General features: G+C 41.3%; 1 protein-coding gene across 5 annotated transcripts in view; it reads right to left on the minus strand.

Annotated features, from left to right (window-relative positions):
* col8a1a (collagen, type VIII, alpha 1a) overlaps nucleotides 1–16,419 on the minus strand; it is a 92,553-nt gene that overhangs the window by 35,048 nt on the left and 41,086 nt on the right. For 3 of the 5 annotated variants that reach the window (XM_078409553.1, XM_078409556.1, XM_078409555.1), the window contains exon 2: nucleotides 14,543–14,684. The exons of 1 other annotated variant lie outside the window; for it this stretch is intronic. The gene's annotated coding sequence lies outside the window, so the exon portion shown is untranslated. Of the gene's footprint in view, nucleotides 1–12,309; nucleotides 12,409–14,542; nucleotides 14,685–16,419 lie in introns of all 5 variants that reach the window. One more of the 5 variants, XM_078409554.1, reaches the window with a different exon arrangement.

Below are 16,419 nucleotides of genomic sequence, written 5' to 3' on the forward strand. Positions count from 1 at the left end.
ATTAATTGGGTCACATTTATTACTCCTCTTTAGCTGTCTTGGAAAAGATAGTATTGGACTTTTCAACTTTACCCACTCCAGCATTACAGTCTGAGAATGGTTCCGAGTATGTGTTTTACTCTTTGAAAAACGTAGTGAACTTGTTAGAATTTTGCTATAAATTAATATTTTATCATTATTCCATTACAGCCAACAGACTACAAAAGTTTAGATATTTATGGTACAATTCCTGTAATGGTATTTGAACTCCTGAATCTGGTTTGTTACTGTAGACTATACCTAAACTAAAAATCAAAGAGCCCACTCTATGATATTGAATTTTTTAATCACAAACTTGTTAGGATGCTCAATTAATGTATATTTTCAATCAATATTGGTGTTAAAGAGTTCATAATCCACAAAAATGGATCTTGTTGAAATTCATTTCATTGAAAACATTGTATATCAATAAATTGGTTTTAAAAAGTGAAGTAATCACCCCTTATAGTGTGATATAGGGACTCATTTTGATCGACTCTATTGGAATCAAAATGGGTTCTATATATCTCATTGCAGGGTCGTGTATGAAAAATTACATAGAATATAAATACAAAAGACAGCTTGGCTGAACCCAACCAGTCTATACTTATCACTCTCTTCCGTTTAATCATATCAGCACAGACGTCAAGTGGTTAGCTATGGTATCCTTAAATGCATTTGCACCTCAACTATTCCTTATGGTGGTGATTAATACTAAAGAATTAACCTACGATTAAAAAAACATGTCAATATGCAACATTAAAGATTTTCAAACAGTTAGGACAGTGCAGCCTTCCAATCATAACAGACTGTACCTTTGCAGAATCCAGCTAAACTACATCATGTTCCAACTACATCAACAATTGCAGTCTCACCCTCCAGAAAGCAAAGATACCAAAGTGAAGCTCCAGTCCAAATAAAACAGAAACGCAAAAGGCATCATTTACGACTTCAGTTGTGTAAACACTGAATTCTGTTGTACATCCCAAAAGGCAAAGACACAAAGACAGCAGATGCTGGAATGTTGAGCAAGGAAACTGCTGGAGGAACACAGCAGGTCAGGCAGCATCTGTGGAGGGAAATGGACTGGACCCTTCTTCAGTCAGACTTCTGAAACTTGACTGTGAAGATACATTGTTTGTACATCCTCTTGATATTAATAAATCCGCATTATTGAAAAAGTGTGCATAAACAGTTTTTGACCAGTGTGCAATTTGTCTGAAGATAAGATCACTTTGGACTAAGCCCCAAAGTTAAGTTGAGCAAATTTTACAAAGATGTTTAATGTTTTCATAGAAACATAGAAAATAGCTGCAGGAGTAGGCCATTCGGCCCTTCGAGCCTGCACCGCCATTCAATATGATCATGGCTGATCATCCAGCTCAGTATCCCGTACCTGCCTTCTCTCCATACCCCCTGATCCCTTTAGCCACAAGGGCCACATCTAACTCCCTCTTAAATATAGCCAATGAACTGGCCTCAACTACCTTCTGTGGCAGAGATTTCCACAGAATCACCACTCTCTGTGTGAAAAAAAACTTTCTCATCTCGGTCCTAAAAGACTACCCCCTTATCCTAAAACTGTGCCCCTTGTTCTGGACTTCCCCAACATCGGGAACAATCTTCCTGCATCTAGCCTGTCCAACCCCTTAAGAATTTTGTACGTTTCTATAAGATCCCCCCTCAATCTTCTAAATTCCAGCGAGTACAAGCCGAGTCTATCCAATAGATTCAGACACAACTTCTCGGCCTAATCCCTTAATTGCATCCATTTAAAAGCAAAATAATTTGTATATGAACTCAGGAAATATTTGCATGCTGTCATTTGTCATGCGGTTTCAAGGCATATATATTAATGTTAAAGGAAAACCACTATAGCAACCACTTGCATGCTTTAATATTTTAGTATAAATTTTCAGAGTTTATTCTCACAGTTCACGAATACATTAAGTCAAATGTTCTTGACGGCAATTTTTCAAAAAAAGGTTAAAATCTGTATTAATTAAATTAGAGGGCAACTTCATGTAGATGTATATGAATTACTGATGTAAAGGTGGACTGGTTAACACATTTACACATCTTTATCCCTCTTTAATTATATGGGAACAACTAAGGTAAGCCAGTTTCACAACACAATGCTGAGGGAAAATGTTTGCATAGGGCTATAACAAAATATGGCTAAATTTAGTGTTCTCATGGAACAAGACAGTGGTCTTAAATTGTGCATGTTGATGTACTGCTCCAACACTAGATGCTGTCTCTTTGTTTCACAGGGGTGCAAGGTGGAGACTGCTGGAATGAGGTGGAGACCTTACTGAATCCATGATCAGAATACAACACAGAAACATCCCCTTGGCCCAACAAGACCATATAGATCATCAAGCTTCCACTCACACTAATCCAATTTTATTCTCAAACAACTTGGGAAGTTGTGTTTCCCCCCCACCCACCCAGATGCTACCACTCATCTACATGTTAGAGAAAATATACTTTTTTTTTTCAAATTACCTGTGTCTAGACCTCCAAAGAGTAAAGTCTAAAGTCCACAGTAAACGGTGGTCCACATAGAACAGTACATCACAGAAACTGGCCCTTCAGACCACAACAAGCCAGCCATGATGCCAAATTAAACCGCACATTTGCCTGCACAAGATCTATATCCCTCCATTTCCTGCCATTTATCGGCCTATTTAAAAGCCTCTTAAACATTGTTATTGTATCAGTTTCCACTACTTCCCCCTGCCAGCATATTCCAGGCAACTACAACTTCATGTGAAAGAAAACGTGACCCGTAAATTTCCTTTAAAAATATCTTACTCTCATTTTAAACCTCTCATCAAAAATTCCATAGGGTGGCGCCTGCCAAGTCTGTCTGTCCCTTCCTTCTTTTGTTGTTTGTTTGTATGTGTTAAATGTATGCTTTTAGTCTTCTTCGGCTTGTTTTATGTGGGGGGTGGGGGGGGGGGGGGGGGGGGGGGAGTCGGGGAAAACCTTTTCTACTCTCTTACCTCGAAGGAGATGCGATTTATTTCCCGTATCGTATCTCCATCCGCACTGCATAGAAACATAGAAAATAGGCGCAGGAGTAGGCCATTCGGCCCTTCGAGCCTGCACCGCCATTCAATATGGTCATGGCTGATCATCCAGCTCAGTAACCTGTACCTGCCTTCTCTCCATACCCCCTGATCCCTTTAGCCACAAGGGCCACATCTAACTCCCTCTTTAAATATAGCCAATGAACTGGCCTCAACTACCTTCTGTGGCAGAGAATTCCACAGACTCACCACTCTCTGTGTGAAGAAATGTTTTCTCATCTCGGTCCTATAAGACTTCCCCCTTATCCTTAAGCTGTGACCCCTGGTTCTGGACTTCCCCAACATCGGGAACAATCTTCCCGCATCTAGCCTCTCCAACCCCTTAAGAATTTTATATGTTTCAATAAGATCCCTATAATAATAACATCGAGAAGTTGGCGGCCTTTGCTGGAGACCGATTTCAAGATCTCCACCGCGGGTGCCTGTGGGCTTTAACATCGCGGAGCTCGCGATCCCTTTGCCAGGGATCGACCTCTAAGCTCTACCGCGGGAGTCTGAGGGACTTTAACATCACAGAGGTCGCGGTCTCTGGTCAGAGACCGATTTTGGGAACTCCAAGCCACAGGAGCTTCGATCGCCCCGACGCGGGAGCTTCGACTGCCGGCTGCGGGAGCTTCGATCGCCCCGACTGCGGATGGTTCGACTGCCCTGACCACGGGAGAATAAAAGAGGAAGTGGGTTGGACTTTATTGCCTTTCATCACAGTGAGGAACGTGGGGAATCCACTGTGGTGGATGTTTACGTTAACTTTTATGTAGTTGTGTGTCTTGTTGGTTATTATTTAGTACGGCTCTATGGTAATTCGAATTTCACTGTACCTTAATTGGTACATGTGACAATGATCTTGAAACGTTGAAACCTATGTCCATTAGTATTCCACATTTTCGTCCTGGGAAAAAGACTCTGACCATCTAGTTTACTTATCTCTCTCAAATTTTATGTAAGTTATATTAGGTCACACCTCTGCCTCTGATGCTTCAGAGAAAATAATCCAAGTTTGTCCAAACTCTACTTTAATTTATAATCTCTAATCCAGAGATGTCCCAGTGAATCTCTTCTGCTTCATGGAATCATACAGCATGGGAACAGGCCCTTCATCCCAACCTGCCCAAGCCGACCCAGATGCCCCATCTGCACTAGTCGCACCTGGTCATGTTTGTCCCATATCCCTCTAAACCTTTCCTGTCCATGTACCTGGCCAAATGTTTTTTTAACCATCTCCAAAGCTTCCACATCCTTCCTACAATGCAGCCACTAGAACTCCACGCATTATTCCAATTGTGGCCTAACCCAAGTTTTATACAACAGCAACATTACTTCCCATCTTTTATACTCCATGCCCTGATCGGTGAAAACATGCATGCGATATGCATTCTTTACCCACCTTATCCATTTGTGTTGCCACTTTCAGGGAGATATGTATTTGCATCAACGCTCCTAAGGGTCTTACCATTTACTGTTACATTTGACTTCCCAAAGTGTAACACCTTCAGCTTCCATTTCCTTGTACATATTTCCAACCTGTCTCTATCCTGCAGAACCTTGTAAAACCTTGCTCACTATGCCCAACTCCACCAAAATGTGTCATGTGTCATCCAAATCATATATAATATCATTAACAAAGTTCACAGCATTGATCCTTGTGGAACACCATTGGTAACAGGCCTCCAGTCAGTAACACCCCTCCACTGCTACCCTTCGTTTCCTATGGCCAAGTCCATTTTGAATCCAATATACTAAGTCTGCATGGACCCCTATGTGCCTTAATCTTCTGGATCAGACCACCATGAGGAACCTTGTTGAAAGCTTGAGCCTGTCCAGGTAGTCAACATCCACTCAATCATCTTCCTCATCTCCTCAAAAAACTCAATTAATAATATATTCCTTTATTTGTCCCACACTGGGGTAATTTGCAGTGTTACAGCAGCAAAGTGGATAGCAAGAGACATTCATTATAAATAAAAATAAAGATAAGGATAATTGTCATCATTCACTGTGTTTTTTAAAACTGTTACTGTTAACTGGTCTGTTGACTGGTCTGTTGGGAGTACCGCTGGTTGTGCAGTCTCACAGCAGCGGGAAGGAAGGACCTCCGATATTTCTCCTTCACACACTTGGGGTGAAGGAGTCTGTCACTGAAAGAGCTACTCAGTGCAGTGACAGTGTCCTGCATGGGGTGGGAGTCGTTGTCCAGCAGCTATGTTATCTTTGGCATCATCCTCCTCTCTCCCACTGCCTGTACTGAGTCGAGGGGGCAACCCAGGACAGAGCTGGCCTTCCTGATTAGCTTGTCAAGTCTCTTCCCCTCTGCTGTTGAGATGTTGTTGCTCCAGCATACCACTCCATAGAAAATAGCTGATGCCACCATAGTGTTGTAGAAGGTCCTTAGGAGTTTGTAAGTTTGTAAGATATGACTTCCCCCACATAAAGTCATGCTGACTATCCCCAATACGCTTTTCCATATGCAAGTAGATGCTATCCTGAAGAATCTTCTTCATAAATTCCCTATCACTCATACAAGGCTCACCAGCTATAATTTTCTGGTTTGTCCCCATTGCCCTTAATCAGAGGAGCAACTTTGGCTATTCTCTAGTCCTCCAGGATCTCAACTGCGGCTGACGAGGGTACAAAAATCTCCAGGCCCCATTAATCTCCTCTCTTGCCTTTCTCAATAACCTGGCATAGTTCTGATCAGGTCCTGTGGACCTTTCTAACTTAATGTTTTCCAAGAGTCCCAACACCAGCACCACTTGATATCAATAAATTCTAGAACATCAGCCATCCCCAATCTCATTATCATCAATGGCCTTCTCTTTGGTGAATACCAATACAAAGTACTTATTTAGTACCTTACCCACTTCCTCTGACTCCAGGTTTAAATTCCCTCCTTTAACTATCTATAACTGTCCATATCCTCTCCTCAGTGTTCCTTTGGATGCCACATAAAAAAAACAGAGCTGGATAATTGCATTTTCTTAGGCTGGACAGGTATAAGCAGTGGAACACCTGAGGGATCAGTTCTAGGCCCTCAATATTTAGAATTAACTTTTTATGTTGTGGAGGAGGGATCAAAATGTAAGGTTTACAAGTTTGCCTATGATATAAAAATAGGCAGAAGGGCATAAGGACTATGATACTCCAATAAGGTACAGATTGAGTGATTGGGTCAAAAGCTGGCTAATAGAGTTTAATGTGGGAAAGTGCAAGGTCATGCACTTTGATATGAGGAATCAAAAGGCGAGCTTATTGCCCAATTGTAGAGAGACTGCAAATGAGAGTTCTGAGGGATCAAGGCATTCTAGTGCATGGACCACAAAATGCTAGCAGTCATGTCTAACAAATAGTTAAGGTGGTAAATGCATGCCAGCCTTCATTGCAAAAGGATTGGAGTTTCAAAAAAAAGGAAGTGTTGTTACAGTTGCACAAAGTGCTGGTGAAGCCACACCTCAAACACTGCAGTTTTGGTCCCCTTACATTAAAAAATATAGTCACATTAAAGGCAATCCAAAGGAAATTCACTATGCTAATTCTTTGGATGAAAGGATTGGCCTAGCAACAAGCTTGGCCATTTGGGTTTGTATTCCCTGGAGTTTAGAAGAATGAGGGGTGTTGTTCAAACATGGAAGATTCAATGGGACTTGATGTTGTGATACCAGTGAGAGTCACACACAAGGGGGACATAGCTACAAAATATGAGGCTGGTCATTAAAAGTTGGGGTACTTAGAAATTTCTTCTCTTAAGGGTAGTACATCTCTGGGATTCTCTGTCCCAAGTATGACAATAGGTGGAGATCGATAACTGGCTGAAAGAACAAGGAATTAAGGGTTGTTGGGGAACTGGCACAAGGAGCTGAGGCAGGCAAGTTTGGGTTACTTTTCAATTTCCATTCCTTTTTATCCACTTCAATTATTTTATGATGGGCTGTAATCATCATATCCTGACCAATTTGCATAAAAACTTGGATTTTGCATCTGGCGTGAAATACTAAATAAAACCTTTTGAACATAGTTATGTTGCTACTGGCTCTTGCCCAAGTGAATGTTTTCCAGGTTGAGTTCTTTAAAAGGTTCTCTAAGATTTCTTTGTACTTTTGCTACACACAATTACCATAGATGTACATAAAAAGGTTTGTTACGAAATACCATTCTAGCCTGGTTCTTTCAGATATCGCACGGTTGGGAACATTTTTCAAAAGGGCATTGACATGGAAATTCTATATTATTCTCCTGTTGGATGTGATGAAAGTTACTGTCTCTACGTCTCTTAGTTTGGCTGTACAGCTCTCTGTAGTCCAGGGATTTATCATTATGGTGAAGATAGACACAAAATGCTGGAGTAACTCAGCATCTCTGGAGAAAAGGAACAGGTGACGTTTCGGGTCGAGAACCTTCATCAGACTGAGACTAAGGGAGGGGGAAACTGTTGTACAACTATTGTACAAGATATTGGTGAGGCCACATTTGGAGTAGTGTTCAGTTTTGATCACCCTTCTATGGGAAGGATGTCATCAAGCTCAAAAGAGAACAGAGAAGATTTATGAGGATGTTGCCAGGTCAAGAGCTGCTGAGCAATAGCGAGAGGCTGGGTAAGCTAAGACTATGTTCCTTAGAGCGCTGGAAGCTGAGGGGTGATCTTATGGAAGTGTATAAAATCATGATAGGAATAGATGGGGTGAATGCACAGAGTCTTTTACCCAGGGAAGGAGAATCAAAAACCATGGGACAACCCACATCTGCAGGCATCTACTGCCATGTCGGAGCTCAGTCTGCAGCTGCATTTTCAACTTGTGAACTCTGCAATATTAGCAGTTCACAGGGATGGAGCCCTGTTGTGACCCAAGAAATACTAATACTTGCGACCTGCAGTGAAATTTAGAAATAAGGCATATTAGGAGATTGGCGACAGAAACTTGGGGAACATGGGTCAAGTGGAACTAAGAACATGAGTGGGTCTAAAGAAGGGTCCCGACCCAAAACGTTACGTATCCATGCTCTGCAGAGATGCTGCCTGACCTTCTTAGTTATTCCAGCACTGTGTGTTTGTTTTTGTAAAGCAGTATCTGCTGTTCCTTGTTTTGATCATTGGTGGCTAAGTTGGTCAGTGTAGTGATGCAGTGGGAACTAAAAGATGCCCAAGAAGTAAAACACAAAATGCTGGAGGAACTCAATGAGTCAGGCAGCTCATAGGGGAAGGAAATGGATAGGCAACGTTTTAGCTTGGGACCCTTGTTCAAACTGACTAAAAATTGACTTCCTGACAGGTGTCTAGGACTGAACTGAGATGACCAGTTTGTGTTGAATTGAACAACAATCATTTTCGACCAGGACAATGTCCTCCAAATTTCCCTGCACTGTTCCAAAAGAACTATTCATAGTGACTGACATTATGCAAGTCGAAACTACGGCTAATGATGAAAATAAAATAGAAAACTCTGAAAACACTCAGATCAGGCAGCACCTGTAGAAAGAGAAACAGTCAACATTGCAGTCTGGGATCCTTTGCCACAACTGGGAGAGAAAGAAAGAAAGCAAATTAGTTTTCAGTATCAGACAGGAGGAGAGGAAAGTAAAGAACAAAAAGGAATATCTTTGATGAGAGAGACCAGATGCTCTAATGTGACAACTAAATAGTAATTCAAATCAGGTTAAGCTTCTTGTCTGTGTAGGATGTCGATAATTCTAACGCTGTGAGACATGCCCAGCAGGACAAACTGCACAAGGGAGAGAAAAAAACGAAAAAAACTGAGCCAAACTAAAGATTGGCAGAAATTGAGTTTTCTAATGCAGGCAGTAAGAAAGAGTGAGTGTTGGAGAATTTGATATCGAGTCCTGCGAGCTTCAATATGCTTAGATGGAAGATGAGGTGTTGTTCCGCAGGCTTGCATTGGGCCTTGTGGTATTAGTGCAGGATGCCACAAAGGTCAGAGCAGGAGTTGATGGTGAATTAAAGTGATATCTCACAGGAGGTTCGGGGCCACTCCTGCAGCCTGAACACAGATGCTCTGCAAGGCAATTGCCCAATCTGTGTTTAGTTTCTCTAAGGCAGTGCAACTGAATCGCTAATTCACCTTGGAAGACTGTTTGAGTTCCTGGATCGTGTTAAAGGAAAAGGTGATGTCAATGCATGTGGTCAGTGCAGAAGAGGACTGACTTCACAGTCGCAAGGAGAAGTGTCAAAAGTGTTTTATTGTTTAACAGAATATGGAAACATAGTACTCTGTAAACAAAATAATAAACGAGAAAAAATGTTCAGTGTGTATATACAAATACATATATATAAATACACATACACACACACACACACACACACACACACACACACACACACACACACACACACAAAAAAACCCAATAATTGTGCAAAAAGACAAACCAGTGCCCCCAAGTCTATGTAGTCCAGAGCTTATTTGCAGGTTGTAGTGTTTAATAGCCTGATGGCTGTCGGGAAGAAGCTGTTCCTGAACCTGGACGTTACAGTTTTCAGGCTCCTGCAACTTCTTCTCAATGGCAGGGGTGAAATGTGTGTGTGGCCATGGTGGTGTGGGTCTCTACATTTTTAAGGCAGCAACTCCTGTAAATCCCTTCGATGGTGGGGAGGTCAGAACCAATGATGGACCCATCAGTGTTCAGAGAACTAGAAATCTCAAGTATGTGACACCTCATGGCAGGCCAGAATGAGAAAACAAACTGCAGTTTCTTTTGTTGGTTTCATGTTTAGGCAGACTTAAACAGTGTGCGTTCTCCCCACAAATCATAGGGAGCATTTGGGGACTCTGCATTGAGCTCTTTGTATTAGACAGACAACTGACATACATCACCCAGCAGATGGGAATTGTTTGCTTTGTGGTTCAGTTAGGTTGGCTATCTAACCTTCAACATGTTTCATTTGGCTTTGCTTAATTATGATTAAAACTTTTGTCTTTCAACATATGTGAGGACTGTGAAAATAAATTGGCAAGGAAGCCATTCTGAAACTCTGTAAACCATCACTCTTTAAAATGGATCATACAGTGCATGGGAAAGAAATTGAAATCAAACTCTAGACGCTGGTAGCCAAGGTATGAATATTGTGACAGGCTGTTACATGTTAAAAAACTAAAAACTACTTTTCTTATTCCTATTGGAAAATTTGCAATTTCCAGAATTTGCACCATGCACAATATAGACCAAAATGTTTTTAAAAAAAACATATATTGAGCTTCATATTCAATCTGAAAGTGATTAAGGAATGTATTCAATATAATTCACCAAGACAAGGCAAAAACTACGCAAATTAAAATGCACAACCTTGTAAAATTCAGGCAGAGATTTATTTTAAATTTTTTATTAGGGAACAAAGAATATGAAATTTGACAGAATCAATTTAAGAAAGTGTCACCAAACATCCTCAAAATCTTGTTAAGGATTCCTCCAGCTTTGATTAATGTCTTATCTTTCTTTCTCTTTATTTTTTCTGCATTTGTGCACTATAACTTTCTTGCCCCTTGCAAGCTCTCTTTGTACAACTTCATGTATTCTTTCAGTTTGGGCTGTTGTGCAATTATTCTTAGCCTCCACAATCATTTCCAGTTTACTTTCATTATAGGAAAGTAATCAATAAAGATTATGTAGTAAGAATAGGTAAGCAACTTTGCACAATAAATTTGACAATTTAGCTCAATGCAAAGAATAAAATATAAATATTCAGAATGATTGAATCTGATGAAACGATGAGGTTTGGGGAGAAAAACCTGTGTTGCCTGATGTGCTTGAAGGTTATCTTAAAATGTAAATAATGTGTGAAGAAGAGGGAGAATACATAAAGTCTGTCATTCTAGGTAATAAAGGTTTGCTCAGAATCGCATTAAACAGCAAGGTAGGAGCCCTTAGTCCATTCTTGTTGGTGTTTTATTCCATGGAGAGCTCTCTGTAGTTGAGTCACCTAATTTATATTGTTCACAAGTTTTTTATTTGAAGCTTTCTTTTTAAATGAGTCCAACCTCAGACATCAGTTCTTGGATTGAACACAAGTACACAGTTGCCAGATGAGAATTCTCAGACTCCCACAAACACATTCTCCTAAGTTCTGTGGGAAGAATTCAAGGACCATTAAAGGCTTGGAATGAAATTCCACCACCCTCTTCCAGATAGTTTCTTCTTTACAAAACGGCACTTTTATTCAAACTAAAACAAGTCTTTTGGAGAGTCGATGGCTCATCCTACCCTTGGAGGTCCAGGCGGCATAGTGACACAGCGGTAGAGCTGTTGCCTCACAGCGTTAGAGAACCAGGTTCGATCCTGACTGCGGGTGCTGTCTGTGTGGAGTTTGTACGCTTTCTCTGTGACTGCATGGTTTTCTCTCAGGGGCTCCAGTTTCCTCCCACATTCCAAAGATGTACGGGTTTGTAATTTAATTGACTTCCGTAAATTGCCCCTAGTGCGTAGGACATAGAACAAGTATACAGGTGATCGATGGTCGGAGTGGACTCGGTGGGCCGAAGAGCCTATTTCTACATTGTATCTCTAAGCCAATCTTTGTTAATATTTCAAGCATATATAAAAAAGCCATTTACCTTTGACAATGCACAACTATAGACAATAGACAATAGGTGCAGGAGTAGGCCATTCGTCCCTTCGAGCCAGTACCGCCATTCAATATGATCATGGCAACTAGTGTGGCACTGACATTCAGATTAAATATCTGCAGTTATGTATATCATCCAATGTCCATTTCCAGTGAGATTCACAGATCATTTCACAATTAAATTCCTGCCCTTCGCCTTTATTGCTTTGCACTGCCATGTCTTCTTGTTTGGCTTAGAGGTTCAGATCTATGCACTTATAAATGCTATTAAAATCAAATGACTCAATTTAGTACAAACCAAACTATAGCAAGTCTGTAAAGGCCAAAAAATAGCTGATTGGAAAGATTAGACCCAAGAAATTGGAATTGCAAGTAAAATAAGGAACCTTAAGGGTAATGCGTGTTGCGATGTGCATATAGAAATCACAGCAATGTCCAGAATATTTAGCAGAACTAGGCAAAGTCCATGTTTCGGAACCACACTCAGAAGACAGCTGCATGCAAATTCATAAGTCACTCCAATGAAAAGATTTCATAATTTGGCAAAAACTGAATGTTAGCCGGATTATTGTCCTTGTTCCACTTTTACACTGCCATTCACATTAAACAGCACTCTCAGTCACATAAACTCACCTTAATTATCGTTGTATCTTAGCTTGCATCCCTACTGCTCAACAATTTCCCTCTACACAGCCCAGTGCATGACACAAGCCTCCAGGAACAGTGACACATCTGATGGAGCACAAGAACCAAATTCTTTAATTTCTTGGAGGCAGAAATTCCAGCTGAGATTGGCCTCCTAATTTATCTTTGACCAATTTCTAAGCCTGCGTCTTTCACCCTTTTACACTGCTTAAATCAGCTCCTTTATCCCAGGTAGAGAACTGTAGACTTGTTAAAATAAAATGCAACCATTTAATTCTGTCAGAGACAAGTGATGTAGTAATTAAATTATGAAAGTTTTTTTAGCTGGAACACAGATGCTACCCTTTCTCGATGCATTGTCCAGATGCAAGATGTCTCCATTACCCACAATTGTATGTTTATTTGGGGGTTTTGTTTGGTTGCCCTGCTATAATCCGCCATTGATATCCAAACAAACTAGAAAGAATATAAATAAACTATGCAGCTACCGATAGACTTTAGATATGCAGCGCAGAAACAGGCTCTTTTGCCCACAGAGTCCATGAGGAGAATGTATAAAATCCGTACAGACAGCACCCGTCATCAGGATCAAGTCCGAATCTCTGGCGCTGTAAGGCAGCAACTCTAGCACTGCGCCATGGTTTAGTAAATAGTTTAGTAAATGCCATAGTTTAATAAATGACACTAGAAAGAGTTAAATTGGGTACTAATTGAAGCAATTGCAAGTTTACTAATTTTCTACCTGGCCCAGCATTTATTCCCCAATTGCTTGCTAGGCCATTTCAGAGCCAATTTCATTATGTAGGCCTGGAGTTGCAGATTGGGTGAGGATGGCAAATTTCCTTCCCTGCTGGCAAAATGGACATTTAATGGTCAGAATGGACAGTGGGCCAAAGGAGCCTGCTTCTATGCTATTCTGGCATTAAGAATATCAGTGAACCCAATGAGCCAACAAAATATATACAGAGGGAGGAAAGAAACCGTGCTGATATCTTATCTTAATGATACTAGCCATCAGTCAACACCATGCAAACCATTATTTTTTGATCAGTAAAGAAAATGCCTGCTTGAGAATGAGAGTAATTCAAAACTGAGGCACTAACTAATGAAAGCCTACACCCACTGGTCATCAAATTTGTGGCAATGTCTATTGAGATTGTTACCAAGAAAGTAAACATTAAAAGATCAGCTTTGACATATAATTATTGCAACATATAATATTAATCCGGAACTCAGATTGGCTAAAATATTTTAAAGATAAATTATTGAAGGGCAGGAGAAAATTGAATTGGAATAGAAGGCTCCAACTGGCATAGACACTGTATTCTGTGCCAGTTTTGGTCTCCTAATCTGAGGAAAGACATTCTAGCCTTAGGGGGAGTACAGAGAAGGTTCACCAGATTGATCCCTGGGATGGCAGGACTTTCATATGAAGAAAGACTGGATAGACTAGGCTTATACTCGCTGGAATTTAGAAGACTGAGGGGGGATCTTATTGAAACATATAAAATTCTTAAGGGGTTGGAGAGGCTAGATGCGGGAAGATTGTTCCCGATGTTGGGGAAGTCCAGAACCAGGGGTTACAGCTTAAGGATAAGGGGGAAGTCTTTTAGGACTGAGATGAGAAAACATTTCTTCACACAGAGAGTGGTGAGTCTGTGGAATTCTCTGCCACAGAAGGTAGTTGAGGCCAGTTCATTGGCTATATTTAAAGAGGGAGTTAGATGTGGCCCTTGTGGCTAAAGGGATCAGGGGGTATGGAGAGAAGGCAGGTACAGGTTACTGAGCTGGATGATCAGCCATGATCATATTGAATGGCGGTGCAGGCTCGAAGGGCCGAATGGCCTACTCCTGCACCTATTTTCTATGTTTCTATGTTTCTATAACTTCTACAATTCTAAATACAGTTCGGAGACTTAAATCATTCTTTTGTTTTAATTCCACAAAGTAAAACATTGGGACGCTTTTGTTTTTTTTTCTGTTTTGACCGCTGTTGTCCCTGCATTTGATTTCTATCAGTACTGAGGTAGGAAATGAAATTTCTCAACTTGTATCAGTTCATTCCCAGAGAGAGGAAGAGAATGGTTTTGATAAAGTGCAATGTTTTATCTGCTATTTGCTCTGGTCTTCAGCTCCCACATACTCAAGGAGATATGCAGTTCCTTACCCACACTAACTTCCTACATTGGTTTCTTTGTGAACCTAAGTCTTGTTTACTCACTTGTCCTTCCTCTGGCCCTCTGGGTTCCACTCCTCTAATTCCTTTGGCTTGCGTTGCTGGAGATGAATTATGGAGTTTAGCTTTGGGTCCAATGAACTAAATATTTTGGTTTACTGATGATTTAAATACCAGGGCGATAGATCTGAAGAAATAAAAACAAGTCCAAGTTCAGGTCAGGTTTCCTGCAAATTTGCCAAAGTCAAACCTAAAGCCAGGATCTACCAATTGTTTGCTCATGTCAAAGATAACAGTTTTTGTGTTGTTCATCTCTTCGCACTGACAAGGCCATCTTTATGACCATAATTTATCAAATATTGGAATAGCAGGCTGTTCATTCTCTTTGGCCTGAGCATGCATTTAGATAAAAGGTAATCAGTACATAAGCTACATTTAAAAGACACAATGTGCTGGAGTAACTTAGCAGGTCAGGCGGCATCCTTAGAGAACATGGATCGGTGAAGTTTCGGGTCAGGACCCTTCTTCAGACTGAAGGCAGACTGGGTCTGATGAAGGATCTTGACCAGAAATGTCTCTATCCATCTTCTCCAGGGATGCTGCCTGGCCCGCTGATTTACTCCAGCATTTTGTGCCTTTTTGTTTGTGAACCAGCATCTGCAGTTCCTTTTTTAGAACATTAACAAAATTTCCCCGTGTTGCATCATTTCCCTCTAATCACTACCTAACAAAAATCTCAGCATTTACATCTTCAGCATTTCAACCAGGATGTACAGCAGTATGCCTGGTCACGTTGTAGATTGCAATAACCTTATTAATTCACTCTTAAATGCCCCAGCACCACATATCCTTTTGTTTTGGACTCCTTCATTCGAAGCAAACGTTTTACCCCAAGAAATCTCATTCATGCACCTCATTTGGATCACCTGACAATCTTACTAACTCAAAAGAAGCACAGAAATGTCCATGCAACTGATACCAAGAACCTAACTTACAGTCCAGGTATTATTCCCTTCCAAGACCAATATTTCTTTCCAACCTAGAAGGAAGTCAAACCTGCGCCAACTCCCAGAGCACACTCATCAGTCCCAATCCACATTTACATTCCCAAAACCTATTCTCACACTCATATTCAGCTCGGCTTCCAAAACTGAATCAATACTCCAAACAAGGTCTGACCAAGGTTCTCTACAGCTGATCCATCATGTCCGCACTTTTCCATTCCAAAATACCCCAAATAAAATTCCATTTTACTGCCCAATTATTTTCTTGGAGGCACAAGGAACTGCAGTTGCTGGAATCTTGAGCAAAACACAAAGTGCTGGAGTAACTCAGCAGCTGAGGCATCATCTGGTGAGGGAGTGGACAGGTGATATTGAGTCGAGACCCTTCTTCAGGCTGATTGTTTTCTTATTTGTTTTTGCCAAGGATTTTAGTTATCCAAGAGGCTACATCCTTTGTATTCCTTTGTGTCCTAAATTTTAGTCCTTTACTTCCGGCATACACTACTAACACATGCAACACGTACGTTCTTACCTTGAAAAAAACATCAAAATGGTCAATTTGTGTGCTGTAAAAAATGGGGAAGAAGCTGGAGGATCTGGCGGAGGAAGAGGAACCAGGGGAAGGGCTGCAAAGCACACGGACGCAAGAAGCAGCTGGGAAGACGTCTGGCCAGCTGGTGAGAGAAGGGGAAATGCGGCCGGGAAGCAGAGGGCCGCCAACTGGGCGGCGGGGGGAGAAGAAGAGGTTGGAGGAGGAGGAAAGGACGGGGTTGAGCGAGCTGGGAGAGGAGCAGCGGGAAGAACCCGAGCCGAGAGGCCTGGAGGGCCTGCAGGGCCAGAAGCAGTGAGCGCTGGAGGTTGGCGACCCGCCAGGGTCTGAGGGCGAAGGGCCCAGGAAGCCGAGCTCGACGGCCTTGG

Source organism: Rhinoraja longicauda, chromosome 12 (genome assembly GCF_053455715.1).
Source record: "Rhinoraja longicauda isolate Sanriku21f chromosome 12, sRhiLon1.1, whole genome shotgun sequence".
Classification (NCBI taxonomy): domain Eukaryota; kingdom Metazoa; phylum Chordata; class Chondrichthyes; order Rajiformes; family Arhynchobatidae; genus Rhinoraja; species Rhinoraja longicauda.